A 9,615-nucleotide genomic window follows, 5' to 3' on the forward strand; every position below is an offset into this window, starting at 1 on the left:
AAAACAAACTAATTCGCTGCGAACAGGATTCGAACCTGTGCGGGAATATCCCATTGGATTTCGAGTCCAACGCCTTAACCACTCGGCCATCGCAGCACTGATTAAGTGCGTTGGTCAGCTGGTCAACATTTAATGTATTATCTAATTATTATGAAAACAAACTAATTCGCTGCGAACAGGATTCGAACCTGTGCGGGAATATCCCATTGGATTTCGAGTCCAACGCCTTAACCACTCGGCCAGCGCAGCACTTATTAAGTGTGTTAGTCAGCTAGTCGAAATTTAATTTATTATCTAATTATTATGAAAAAAAACTATTTCGCTGCGAACAGGATTCGAACCTGTGCGGGAATATCCCATTGGATTTCGAGTCCAACGCCTTAACCACTCGGCCATCGCAGCACTGATTAAGTGCGTTGGTCAGCTGGTCAACATTTAATGTATTATCTAATTATTATGAAAACAAACTAATTCGCTGCGAACAGGATTCGAACCTGTGCGGGAATATCCCATTGGATTTCGAGTCCAACGCCTTAACCACTCGGCCATCGCAGCACTGATTAAGTGCGTTGGTCAGCTAGTCAAAATTTAATTTATTATTTAATTTTACAACAAAAAAAAAATAATTCGCTGCGAACAGGATTCGAACCTGTTCGGGAATATCCCATTGGATTTCGAGTCCAACGCCTTAACCACTCGGCCATCGCAGCACTGATTAAGTGCGTTGGTCAGCTGGTCAACATTTAATGTATTATCTAATTATTATGAAAACAAACTATTTCGCTGCGAACAGGATTCGAACCTGTGCGGGAATATCCCATTGGATTTCGAGTCCAACGCCTTAACCACTCGGCCAGCGCAGCACTGACTAAGTGCGTTGGTCAGCTAGTCGAGATTTAATGTATTATCTAATGTTACAACAACTAAAATAATAATTCGATGCGAACAAGATTCGATCCTGTGCGGGAATATCCCATTGGATTTCGAGTCCAACGCCTTAACCACTCGGCCATCGCAGCACTGATTAAGCGCGTTGGCCGGCTGGTCAACATTTATTGTATTATCGGATTTTATAAAAAATAATTCGCTGCGAACAGGATTCGAACCTGCGCGGGAATATCCCATTGGATTTTCTGTCCAACGCCTTAAACACTCGGCCATAGAAGCACTAAATAAGTGCGCTAGTCAGCTAGTCAAAATTTAATGTATTATCTAATTTTGCAACAACAAAAAAAATAATTCGCTGCGAACAGGATTAGAACCTGTGCGGGAATATCCCATTGGATTTCGAGTCCAACGCCTTAACCACTCGGCCATCGCAGCACTGATTAAGAGCGTTCGTCAGCTGGTCAACATTTAATGTATTATCTAATTATGATGAAAACAAATTAATTCGCAGCGAACAGGATTCGAACCTGTGCGGGAATATCCCATTGGATTTCGAGTCCAACGCGTTAACCACTCGGCCATCGCAGCACTGATTAAATGCGTTGGTCAGCTAGTCAAGATTTAATGTATTATCTAATTTTACAACAACAAAAAAAATAATTCGCTGCGAACAGGATTCGAACCTTTGCGGGAATATCCCATTGGATTTAGTGTCGAACGCCTTATCCACTCGGCCATCGCAGAACTGATTAAATGCGTTGGTCAGCTGGTCAACATTTAATGTATTATCGGATTTTATAAAAAATAATTTGCTGCGAACAAGATTCGAACCTGTGCGGGAATATCCCATTGGATTTCGAGTCCAACGCCTTAACCACTCGGCCATCGCAGCACTGATTAAATGCGTTGGTCAGCTAGTCAAGATTTAATGTATTATCTAATTTTACAACAACAAAAAAAATAATTCGCTGCGAACAGGATTCGAACCTTTGCGGGAATATCCCATTGGATTTAGTGTCGAACGCCTTAACCACTCGGCCATCGCAGCACTGATTAAATGCGTTGGTCAGCTAGTCAAGATTTAATGTATTATCTAATTTTACAACAACAAAAGAAATAATTCGCTGCGAACAGGATTCGAACCTGTGCTGGAGTATCGCATTGGATTTCGAGTGCAACGCCTTAACCACTGGCCATAGAAGCACTAAACAAGTGCGTTGGTCAGCTGGTCAACATTTAATGTATTATCTAATTATTATGAAAACAAACTAATTCGCTGCGAACAGGATTCGAACCTGTGCGGGAATATCCCATTGGATTTCGAGTCCAAAGCCTTAACCACTCGGCCATCGCAGCACTGACTAAGTGCGTTGGTCAGCTAGTCAAAATTTAATGTATTATCTAATTTTACAACAACAAAAATAATAATTCGCTGCGAACAGGATTCGAACCTGTGCGGGAATATCCCATTGGATTTCGAGTCCAAAGCCTTAACCACTCGGCCATCGCAGCACTGACTAAGTGCGTTGGTCAGCTAGTCAAAATTTAATGTATTATCTAATTTTACAACAACAAAAATAATAATTCGCTGCGAACAGGATTTGAACCTGTGCGGGAAAACCCTATTAGATTTCGAGTCCAACGCCTCAACCACTCGGCCATCGCAGCACTGATTAAGTGCGTTGGTCAGCTGGTCAACATTTAATGTATTATCTTATTATTATAAAAACAAACAATTTCGCTGCGAACAGGATTCGAACCTGTGCGGGAATATCCCATTGGATTTCGAGTTCAACGCCTTAACCACTCGGCCAGCGCAGCACTGATTAAGTGCGTTGGTCAGCTAGTCAAGATTTAATGTATTATCTAATTTTACAACAACTAAAATAATAATTCGCTGCGAACAGGATTCGAACCTGTGCTGGAATATCGCATTGGATTTCGAGTCCAACGTCTTAACCACTGGCCAAAGAAGCACTAAATAAGAACGTTGGTCACCTGGTCAACATTTAATGTATTATCTAATTATTATGAAAACAAACTAATTCGCTGCGAACAGGATTCGAACCTGTGCGAAACCATCGCATTTCGAACCATCGCAGCACTGATTAAGTGCGTTGGTCAGCTGGTCAACATTTAATGTATTATCTAATTATTATGAAAACAAACTAATTCGCTGCGAACAGGATTCGAACCTGTGCGGGAATATCCCATTGGATTTCGAGTCCAACGCCTTAACCACTCGGCCATCGTAGCACTGATTAAGTGCGTTGGTCAGCTAGTCAAGATTTAATGTATTATCTAATTTTACAACAACTAAAATAATAATTCGATGCGAACAGGATTCGAACCTGTGCGGGAATATCCCATTGGATTTCGAGTCCAACGCCTTAACCACTCGGCCATCGCAGCACTGATTAAGTGCGTTGGTCAGCTGGTCAACATTTAATGTATTATCTGATTTTTATGAAAACAAACTAATTCGGTGCGAATAGGATTCGAACCTTTGGGGGAATATCCCATTGGATTTCGAGTCCAACGCCTTAACCACTCGGCCATCGCAGCACTGATTAAGTGCGTTGGTCAGCTGGTCAACATTTAATGTATTATCTAATTATTATGAAAACAAACTAATTCCCTGCGAACAGAATTCGAACCTGTGCGGGAATATCCCATTGGATTTCGAGTCCAAAGCCTTAACCACTCGGCCATCGCAGCACTGATTAAGTGCGTTGGTCAGCTGGTCTATATTTAATGTATTATCTAATTATAATGAAAACAAACTAATTCGCTGCGAACAGGATTCGAACCTGTGCGGGAATATCCCATTGGATTTCGAGTCCAACGCCTTAACCACTCGGCCATCGCAGCACTTATTAAGTGTGTTAGTCAGCTAGTCAAAATTTAATGTATTATCTAATTTTACAACAACAAAAAAATATTTCGCTGCGAACAGGATTCGAACCTGTGCGGGAATATCCCATTGGATTTCGAGTCCAACGCCTTAACCACTCGGCCATCGCAGCACTGATTAAGTGCGTTGGTCAGCTGGTCAACATTTAATGTATTATCTAATTATTATGAAAACAAACTAATTCGCTGCGAACAAGATTCGAACCTGTGGGGGAATATCCCATTGGATTTCGAGTCCAACGCCTTAACCACTCGGCCATCGCAGCACTGATTAAGTGCGTTGGTCAGCTGGTCAACATTTAATGTATTATCTAATTATTTTGAAAACAAACTAATTCGCTGCAACAGGATTCGAACCTGTGCGGGAATATCCCATTGGATTTCGAGTGCAACGCCTTAACCACTCGGCCAACGCAGCACTGATTAAGTGCGTTGGCCGGCTGGTCAACATTTATTGTATTATCGGATTTTATAAAAAATAATTCGCTGCGAACAGGATTCGAACCTTTGGGGGAATATCCCATTGGATTTCGAGTCCAACGCCTTAACCACTCGGCCATAGAAGCACTAAATAAGTGCGTTAGTCAGCTAGTCAAAATTTAATGTATTATCTAATTTTACAACAACAAAAAAAAATAATTCGCTGCGAACAGGATTCGAACCTTTGCGGGAATATCCCATTGGATTTCGAGTCGAACGCCTTAACCACTCGGTCATAGAAGCACTAAATAAGTGCGTTGGTCAGCTGGTCAATATTTAATGTATTATCTAATTATAATGAAAACAAACTAATTCGCTGCGAACAGGATTCGAACCTGTGCGGGAATATCCCATTGCATTTCGAGTCCAACGCCTTAACCACTCGGCCATCGCAGCACTTATTAAGTGTGTTCGTCAGCTAGTCAAAATTTAATGTATTATCTAATTTTACAACAACAAAAAAATAATTCGCTGCGAACAGGATTCGAACCTGTGCGGGAATATCCCATTGGATTTCGAGTCCAACGCCTTAACCACTCGGCCATCGCAGCACTGATTAAGTGCGTTGGTCAGCTGGTCAACATTTAATGTATTGTCTAATTATCATGAAAACAAACTAATTCGCTGCGAACAGGATTCGAACCTGTGCGGGAATATCCCATTGGATTTCGAGTCCAACGCCTTAACCACTCGGCCATCGCAGCACTGATTAAGTGCGTTGGCCGGCTGGTCAACATTTATTGTATTATCGGATTTTATAAAAAATAATTCGCTGCGAACAGGATTCGAACCTTTGCGGGAATATCCCATTGGATTTCGAGTCCAACGCCTTAACCACTCGGCCATAGAAGCACTAACTAAGTGCGTTAGTCAGCTAGTCAAAATTTAATATTATCTAACTTTACAACAACAAAAAAAATAATTCGCAGCGAACAGGATTCCAACCTGTGCGGGAATATCCCATAGGATTTCGAGTCCATCGCCTTAAACCCTCGGCCATCGCAGCACTGATTAAGTGCGTTGGTCAGATGGTCAACATTTAATGTATTTTCTAATTATTATGAAAACAAACTAATTCGCTGCGAACAGGATTCGAACCTGTGCGGGAATATCCCATTGGATTTCGAGTCCAACGCCTTAACAACTCGGCCATCGCAGCACTGATTAAGTGCGTTGGTCAGCTGGTCAACATTTAATGTATTATCTAATTATTATGAAAACAAACTAATTCGCTGCAACAGGATTCGAACCTGTGCGGGAATATCCCATTGGATTTCGAGCCAAGGCCTTAACCACTCGGCCATCGCAGCACTGATTAAGTGCGTTGGTCAGCTGGTCAACATTTAATGTATTATCTAATTATTATGAAAACAAACTAATTCGCTGCAACAGGATTCGAACCTGTGCGGGAATATCCCATTGGATTTCGAGTCCAACGCCTTAACCACTCGGCCAGCGCAGCACTGATTAAGTGCGTTGGTCAGCTGGTCAACATTTAATGTATTATCTAATTATTATGAAAACAAACTAATTCGCTGCAACAGGTTTCGAACCTGTGCGGGAATATCCCATTGGATTTCGAGTCCAACGCCTTAACCACTCGGCCAACGCAGCACTAAATAAGTGCGTTGGCCGGCTGGTCAACATTTATTGTATTGTCGGATTTTATAAAAAATAATTCGCTGCGAACAGGATTCGAACCTTTGCGGGAATATCCCATTGGATTTCGAGTCCAACGCCTTAACCACTCGGCCATCGCAGCACTGATTAAATGCGTTGGTTAGCTAGACAAGATTTAATGTATTATCTAATTTTACAACAACAAAAAAAATAATTCGCTGCGAACAGGATTCGAACCTGTGCTGGAGTATCGCATTGGATTTCGAGTCCAACGCCTTAACCACTGGCCATAGAAGCACTAAACAAGTGCGTTGGTCAGCTGGTCAACATTTAATGTATTATCTAATTATTATGAAAACAAACTAATTCGCTGCGAACAGGATTCGAACCTGTGCGGGAATATCCCATTGCATTTCGAGTGCAACGCCTTAACCACTCGGCCAACGCAGCACTGATTAAGTGCGTTGGCCGGCTGGTCAACATTTATTGTATTGTCGGATTTTATAAAAAATAATTCGCTGCGAACAGGATTCGAACCTTTGCGGGAATATCCCATTGGATTTAGTGTCGAACGCCTTAACCACTCGGCCATAGAAGCACTAAATAAGTGCGTTAGTCAGCTAGTCAAAATTTAATGTATTATCTAATTTTACAACAACAAAAAAAAATAATTCGCTGCGAACAGGATTCGAACCTTTGCGGGAATATCCCATTGGATTTCGAGTCGAACGCCTTAACCACTCGGTCATAGAAGCACTAAATAAGTGCGTTGGTCAGCTGGTCAATATTTAATGTATTATCTAATTATAATGAAAACAAACTAATTCGCTGCGAACAGGATTCGAACCTGTGCGGGAATATCCCATTGCATTTCGAGTCCAACGCCTTAACCACTCGGCCATCGCAGCACTTATTAAGTGTGTTCGTCAGCTAGTCAAAATTTAATGTATTATCTAATTTTACAACAACAAAAAAATAATTCGCTGCGAACAGGATTCGAACCTGTGCGGGAATATCCCATTGGATTTCGAGTCCAACGCCTTAACCACTCGGCCATCGCAGCACTGATTAAGTGCGTTGGTCAGCTGGTCAACATTTAATGTATTGTCTAATTATCATGAAAACAAACTAATTCGCTGCGAACAGGATTCGAACCTGTGCGGGAATATCCCATTGGATTTCGAGTCCAACGCCTTAACCACTCGGCCATCGCAGCACTGATTAAGTGCGTTGGCCGGCTGGTCAACATTTATTGTATTATCGGATTTTATAAAAAATAATTCGCTGCGAACAGGATTCGAACCTTTGCGGGAATATCCCATTGGATTTCGAGTCCAACGCCTTAACCACTCGGCCATAGAAGCACTAACTAAGTGCGTTAGTCAGCTAGTCAAAATTTAATATTATCTAACTTTACAACAACAAAAAAAATAATTCGCAGCGAACAGGATTCCAACCTGTGCGGGAATATCCCATAGGATTTCGAGTCCATCGCCTTAAACCCTCGGCCATCGCAGCACTGATTAAGTGCGTTGGTCAGATGGTCAACATTTAATGTATTTTCTAATTATTATGAAAACAAACTAATTCGCTGCGAACAGGATTCGAACCTGTGCGGGAATATCCCATTGGATTTCGAGTCCAACGCCTTAACAACTCGGCCATCGCAGCACTGATTAAGTGCGTTGGTCAGCTGGTCAACATTTAATGTATTATCTAATTATTATGAAAACAAACTAATTCGCTGCAACAGGATTCGAACCTGTGCGGGAATATCCCATTGGATTTCGAGCCAAGGCCTTAACCACTCGGCCATCGCAGCACTGATTAAGTGCGTTGGTCAGCTGGTCAACATTTAATGTATTATCTAATTATTATGAAAACAAACTAATTCGCTGCAACAGGATTCGAACCTGTGCGGGAATATCCCATTGGATTTCGAGTCCAACGCCTTAACCACTCGGCCAGCGCAGCACTGATTAAGTGCGTTGGTCAGCTGGTCAACATTTAATGTATTATCTAATTATTATGAAAACAAACTAATTCGCTGCAACAGGTTTCGAACCTGTGCGGGAATATCCCATTGGATTTCGAGTCCAACGCCTTAACCACTCGGCCAACGCAGCACTAAATAAGTGCGTTGGCCGGCTGGTCAACATTTATTGTATTGTCGGATTTTATAAAAAATAATTCGCTGCGAACAGGATTCGAACCTTTGCGGGAATATCCCATTGGATTTCGAGTCCAACGCCTTAACCACTCGGCCATCGCAGCACTGATTAAATGCGTTGGTTAGCTAGACAAGATTTAATGTATTATCTAATTTTACAACAACAAAAAAAATAATTCGCTGCGAACAGGATTCGAACCTGTGCTGGAGTATCGCATTGGATTTCGAGTCCAACGCCTTAACCACTGGCCATAGAAGCACTAAACAAGTGCGTTGGTCAGCTGGTCAACATTTAATGTATTATCTAATTATTATGAAAACAAACTAATTCGCTGCGAACAGGATTCGAACCTGTGCGGGAATATCCCATTGCATTTCGAGTGCAACGCCTTAACCACTCGGCCAACGCAGCACTGATTAAGTGCGTTGGCCGGCTGGTCAACATTTATTGTATTGTCGGATTTTATAAAAAATAATTCGCTGCGAACAGGATTCGAACCTTTGCGGGAATATCCCATTGGATTTAGTGTCGAACGCCTTAACCACTCGGCCATCGCAGAACTGATAAAATGCGTTGGTCAGCTAGTCAAGATTTAGTGTATTATCTAATTATTATAAAAACAAACAAATTCGCTGCAACAGGTTTCGAACCTGTGCGGGAATATCCCATTGGATTTCGAGTCCAACGCCTTAACCACTCGGCCAACGCAGCACTAAATAAGTGCGTTGGCCGGCTGGTCAACATTTATTGTATTGTCGGATTTTATAAAAAATAATTCGCTGCGAACAGGATTCGAACCTGTGCAGGAATATCCCATTGCATTTCGAGTGCAACGCCTTAACCACTCGGCCAACGCAGCACTGATTAAGTGCGTTGGCCGGCTGGTCAACATTTATTGTATTGTCGGATTTTATAAAAAATAATTCGCTGCGAACAGGATTCGAACCTTTGCGGGAATATCCCATTGGATTTCGAGTCCAACGCCTTAACCACTCGGCCATCGCAGCACTGATTAAATGCGTTGGTTAGCTAGACAAGATTTAATGTATTATCTAATTTTACAACAACAAAAAAAATAATTCGCTGCGAACAGGATTCGAACCTGTGCTGGAGTATCGCATTGGATTTCGAGTCCAACGCCTTAACCACTGGCCATAGAAGCACTAAACAAGTGCGTTGGTCAGCTGGTCAACATTTAATGTATTATCTAATTATTATGAAAACAAACTAATTCGCTGCGAACAGGATTCGAACCTGTGCGGGAATATCCCATTGCATTTCGAGTGCAACGCCTTAACCACTCGGCCAACGCAGCACTGATTAAGTGCGTTGGCCGGCTGGTCAACATTTATTGTATTGTCGGATTTTATAAAAAATAATTCGCTGCGAACAGGATTCGAACCTTTGCGGGAATATCCCATTGGATTTAGTGTCGAACGCCTTAACCACTCGGCCATCGCAGAACTGATAAAATGCGTTGGTCAGCTAGTCAAGATTTAGTGTATTATCTAATTATTATAAAAACAAACAAATTCGCTGCAAC

At 41.8% G+C, this 9,615-nt stretch overlaps 37 non-coding genes across 37 annotated transcripts; all 37 read right to left on the reverse strand.

Annotated features, from left to right (window-relative positions):
* Window positions 1-14: 14 nt before the first annotated feature.
* Window positions 15-96, reverse strand: Trnas-cga (transfer RNA serine (anticodon CGA)). The gene has a single exon. It is a non-coding gene; the product is annotated as a tRNA-Ser (tRNA).
* Window positions 97-167: 71 nt separating this feature from the next.
* Window positions 168-249, reverse strand: Trnas-cga (transfer RNA serine (anticodon CGA)). The gene has a single exon. It is a non-coding gene; the product is annotated as a tRNA-Ser (tRNA).
* A 71-nt stretch (window positions 250-320) lies between these two features.
* Trnas-cga (transfer RNA serine (anticodon CGA)) lies at window positions 321-402 on the reverse strand. Its single transcript has one exon. It is a non-coding gene; the product is annotated as a tRNA-Ser (tRNA).
* A 71-nt stretch (window positions 403-473) lies between these two features.
* Window positions 474-555, reverse strand: Trnas-cga (transfer RNA serine (anticodon CGA)). Its single transcript has one exon. It is a non-coding gene; the product is annotated as a tRNA-Ser (tRNA).
* A 73-nt stretch (window positions 556-628) lies between these two features.
* Trnas-cga (transfer RNA serine (anticodon CGA)) lies at window positions 629-710 on the reverse strand. Its single transcript has one exon. It is a non-coding gene; the product is annotated as a tRNA-Ser (tRNA).
* A 71-nt stretch (window positions 711-781) lies between these two features.
* Trnas-cga (transfer RNA serine (anticodon CGA)) lies at window positions 782-863 on the reverse strand. Its single transcript has one exon. It is a non-coding gene; the product is annotated as a tRNA-Ser (tRNA).
* A 378-nt stretch (window positions 864-1,241) lies between these two features.
* On the reverse strand, window positions 1,242-1,323 carry Trnas-cga (transfer RNA serine (anticodon CGA)). The gene has a single exon. It is a non-coding gene; the product is annotated as a tRNA-Ser (tRNA).
* Window positions 1,324-1,394: 71 nt separating this feature from the next.
* Trnas-cga (transfer RNA serine (anticodon CGA)) lies at window positions 1,395-1,476 on the reverse strand. Its single transcript has one exon. It is a non-coding gene; the product is annotated as a tRNA-Ser (tRNA).
* A 222-nt stretch (window positions 1,477-1,698) lies between these two features.
* Window positions 1,699-1,780, reverse strand: Trnas-cga (transfer RNA serine (anticodon CGA)). The gene has a single exon. It is a non-coding gene; the product is annotated as a tRNA-Ser (tRNA).
* A 382-nt stretch (window positions 1,781-2,162) lies between these two features.
* On the reverse strand, window positions 2,163-2,244 carry Trnas-cga (transfer RNA serine (anticodon CGA)). The gene has a single exon. It is a non-coding gene; the product is annotated as a tRNA-Ser (tRNA).
* Window positions 2,245-2,318: 74 nt separating this feature from the next.
* Window positions 2,319-2,400, reverse strand: Trnas-cga (transfer RNA serine (anticodon CGA)). Its single transcript has one exon. It is a non-coding gene; the product is annotated as a tRNA-Ser (tRNA).
* Window positions 2,401-2,474: 74 nt separating this feature from the next.
* Window positions 2,475-2,556, reverse strand: Trnas-cga (transfer RNA serine (anticodon CGA)). Its single transcript has one exon. It is a non-coding gene; the product is annotated as a tRNA-Ser (tRNA).
* A 71-nt stretch (window positions 2,557-2,627) lies between these two features.
* Trnas-cga (transfer RNA serine (anticodon CGA)) lies at window positions 2,628-2,709 on the reverse strand. Its single transcript has one exon. It is a non-coding gene; the product is annotated as a tRNA-Ser (tRNA).
* A 353-nt stretch (window positions 2,710-3,062) lies between these two features.
* Trnas-cga (transfer RNA serine (anticodon CGA)) lies at window positions 3,063-3,144 on the reverse strand. Its single transcript has one exon. It is a non-coding gene; the product is annotated as a tRNA-Ser (tRNA).
* Window positions 3,145-3,218: 74 nt separating this feature from the next.
* Trnas-cga (transfer RNA serine (anticodon CGA)) lies at window positions 3,219-3,300 on the reverse strand. The gene has a single exon. It is a non-coding gene; the product is annotated as a tRNA-Ser (tRNA).
* A 224-nt stretch (window positions 3,301-3,524) lies between these two features.
* Trnas-cga (transfer RNA serine (anticodon CGA)) lies at window positions 3,525-3,606 on the reverse strand. The gene has a single exon. It is a non-coding gene; the product is annotated as a tRNA-Ser (tRNA).
* Window positions 3,607-3,677: 71 nt separating this feature from the next.
* On the reverse strand, window positions 3,678-3,759 carry Trnas-cga (transfer RNA serine (anticodon CGA)). The gene has a single exon. It is a non-coding gene; the product is annotated as a tRNA-Ser (tRNA).
* Window positions 3,760-3,832: 73 nt separating this feature from the next.
* Window positions 3,833-3,914, reverse strand: Trnas-cga (transfer RNA serine (anticodon CGA)). Its single transcript has one exon. It is a non-coding gene; the product is annotated as a tRNA-Ser (tRNA).
* A 71-nt stretch (window positions 3,915-3,985) lies between these two features.
* Window positions 3,986-4,067, reverse strand: Trnas-cga (transfer RNA serine (anticodon CGA)). The gene has a single exon. It is a non-coding gene; the product is annotated as a tRNA-Ser (tRNA).
* A 528-nt stretch (window positions 4,068-4,595) lies between these two features.
* On the reverse strand, window positions 4,596-4,677 carry Trnas-cga (transfer RNA serine (anticodon CGA)). The gene has a single exon. It is a non-coding gene; the product is annotated as a tRNA-Ser (tRNA).
* Window positions 4,678-4,750: 73 nt separating this feature from the next.
* Trnas-cga (transfer RNA serine (anticodon CGA)) lies at window positions 4,751-4,832 on the reverse strand. Its single transcript has one exon. It is a non-coding gene; the product is annotated as a tRNA-Ser (tRNA).
* A 71-nt stretch (window positions 4,833-4,903) lies between these two features.
* Trnas-cga (transfer RNA serine (anticodon CGA)) lies at window positions 4,904-4,985 on the reverse strand. The gene has a single exon. It is a non-coding gene; the product is annotated as a tRNA-Ser (tRNA).
* Window positions 4,986-5,358: 373 nt separating this feature from the next.
* Trnas-cga (transfer RNA serine (anticodon CGA)) lies at window positions 5,359-5,440 on the reverse strand. Its single transcript has one exon. It is a non-coding gene; the product is annotated as a tRNA-Ser (tRNA).
* Window positions 5,441-5,662: 222 nt separating this feature from the next.
* On the reverse strand, window positions 5,663-5,743 carry Trnas-cga (transfer RNA serine (anticodon CGA)). The gene has a single exon. It is a non-coding gene; the product is annotated as a tRNA-Ser (tRNA).
* A 71-nt stretch (window positions 5,744-5,814) lies between these two features.
* On the reverse strand, window positions 5,815-5,895 carry Trnas-cga (transfer RNA serine (anticodon CGA)). The gene has a single exon. It is a non-coding gene; the product is annotated as a tRNA-Ser (tRNA).
* Window positions 5,896-5,961: 66 nt separating this feature from the next.
* Trnas-cga (transfer RNA serine (anticodon CGA)) lies at window positions 5,962-6,043 on the reverse strand. The gene has a single exon. It is a non-coding gene; the product is annotated as a tRNA-Ser (tRNA).
* A 226-nt stretch (window positions 6,044-6,269) lies between these two features.
* Window positions 6,270-6,351, reverse strand: Trnas-cga (transfer RNA serine (anticodon CGA)). Its single transcript has one exon. It is a non-coding gene; the product is annotated as a tRNA-Ser (tRNA).
* Window positions 6,352-6,727: 376 nt separating this feature from the next.
* On the reverse strand, window positions 6,728-6,809 carry Trnas-cga (transfer RNA serine (anticodon CGA)). Its single transcript has one exon. It is a non-coding gene; the product is annotated as a tRNA-Ser (tRNA).
* A 73-nt stretch (window positions 6,810-6,882) lies between these two features.
* On the reverse strand, window positions 6,883-6,964 carry Trnas-cga (transfer RNA serine (anticodon CGA)). The gene has a single exon. It is a non-coding gene; the product is annotated as a tRNA-Ser (tRNA).
* A 71-nt stretch (window positions 6,965-7,035) lies between these two features.
* Window positions 7,036-7,117, reverse strand: Trnas-cga (transfer RNA serine (anticodon CGA)). The gene has a single exon. It is a non-coding gene; the product is annotated as a tRNA-Ser (tRNA).
* A 373-nt stretch (window positions 7,118-7,490) lies between these two features.
* Trnas-cga (transfer RNA serine (anticodon CGA)) lies at window positions 7,491-7,572 on the reverse strand. Its single transcript has one exon. It is a non-coding gene; the product is annotated as a tRNA-Ser (tRNA).
* A 222-nt stretch (window positions 7,573-7,794) lies between these two features.
* Window positions 7,795-7,875, reverse strand: Trnas-cga (transfer RNA serine (anticodon CGA)). Its single transcript has one exon. It is a non-coding gene; the product is annotated as a tRNA-Ser (tRNA).
* Window positions 7,876-8,093: 218 nt separating this feature from the next.
* On the reverse strand, window positions 8,094-8,175 carry Trnas-cga (transfer RNA serine (anticodon CGA)). Its single transcript has one exon. It is a non-coding gene; the product is annotated as a tRNA-Ser (tRNA).
* Window positions 8,176-8,401: 226 nt separating this feature from the next.
* Window positions 8,402-8,483, reverse strand: Trnas-cga (transfer RNA serine (anticodon CGA)). Its single transcript has one exon. It is a non-coding gene; the product is annotated as a tRNA-Ser (tRNA).
* A 366-nt stretch (window positions 8,484-8,849) lies between these two features.
* Window positions 8,850-8,931, reverse strand: Trnas-cga (transfer RNA serine (anticodon CGA)). Its single transcript has one exon. It is a non-coding gene; the product is annotated as a tRNA-Ser (tRNA).
* Window positions 8,932-8,997: 66 nt separating this feature from the next.
* Trnas-cga (transfer RNA serine (anticodon CGA)) lies at window positions 8,998-9,079 on the reverse strand. The gene has a single exon. It is a non-coding gene; the product is annotated as a tRNA-Ser (tRNA).
* Window positions 9,080-9,305: 226 nt separating this feature from the next.
* On the reverse strand, window positions 9,306-9,387 carry Trnas-cga (transfer RNA serine (anticodon CGA)). Its single transcript has one exon. It is a non-coding gene; the product is annotated as a tRNA-Ser (tRNA).
* Window positions 9,388-9,615: the final 228 nt, after the last annotated feature.

The sequence above is a fragment of the Ascidiella aspersa genome, chromosome 1 (assembly GCF_963924565.1).
Source record: "Ascidiella aspersa chromosome 1, kaAscAspe10.2, whole genome shotgun sequence".
Classification (NCBI taxonomy): domain Eukaryota; kingdom Metazoa; phylum Chordata; class Ascidiacea; order Phlebobranchia; family Ascidiidae; genus Ascidiella; species Ascidiella aspersa.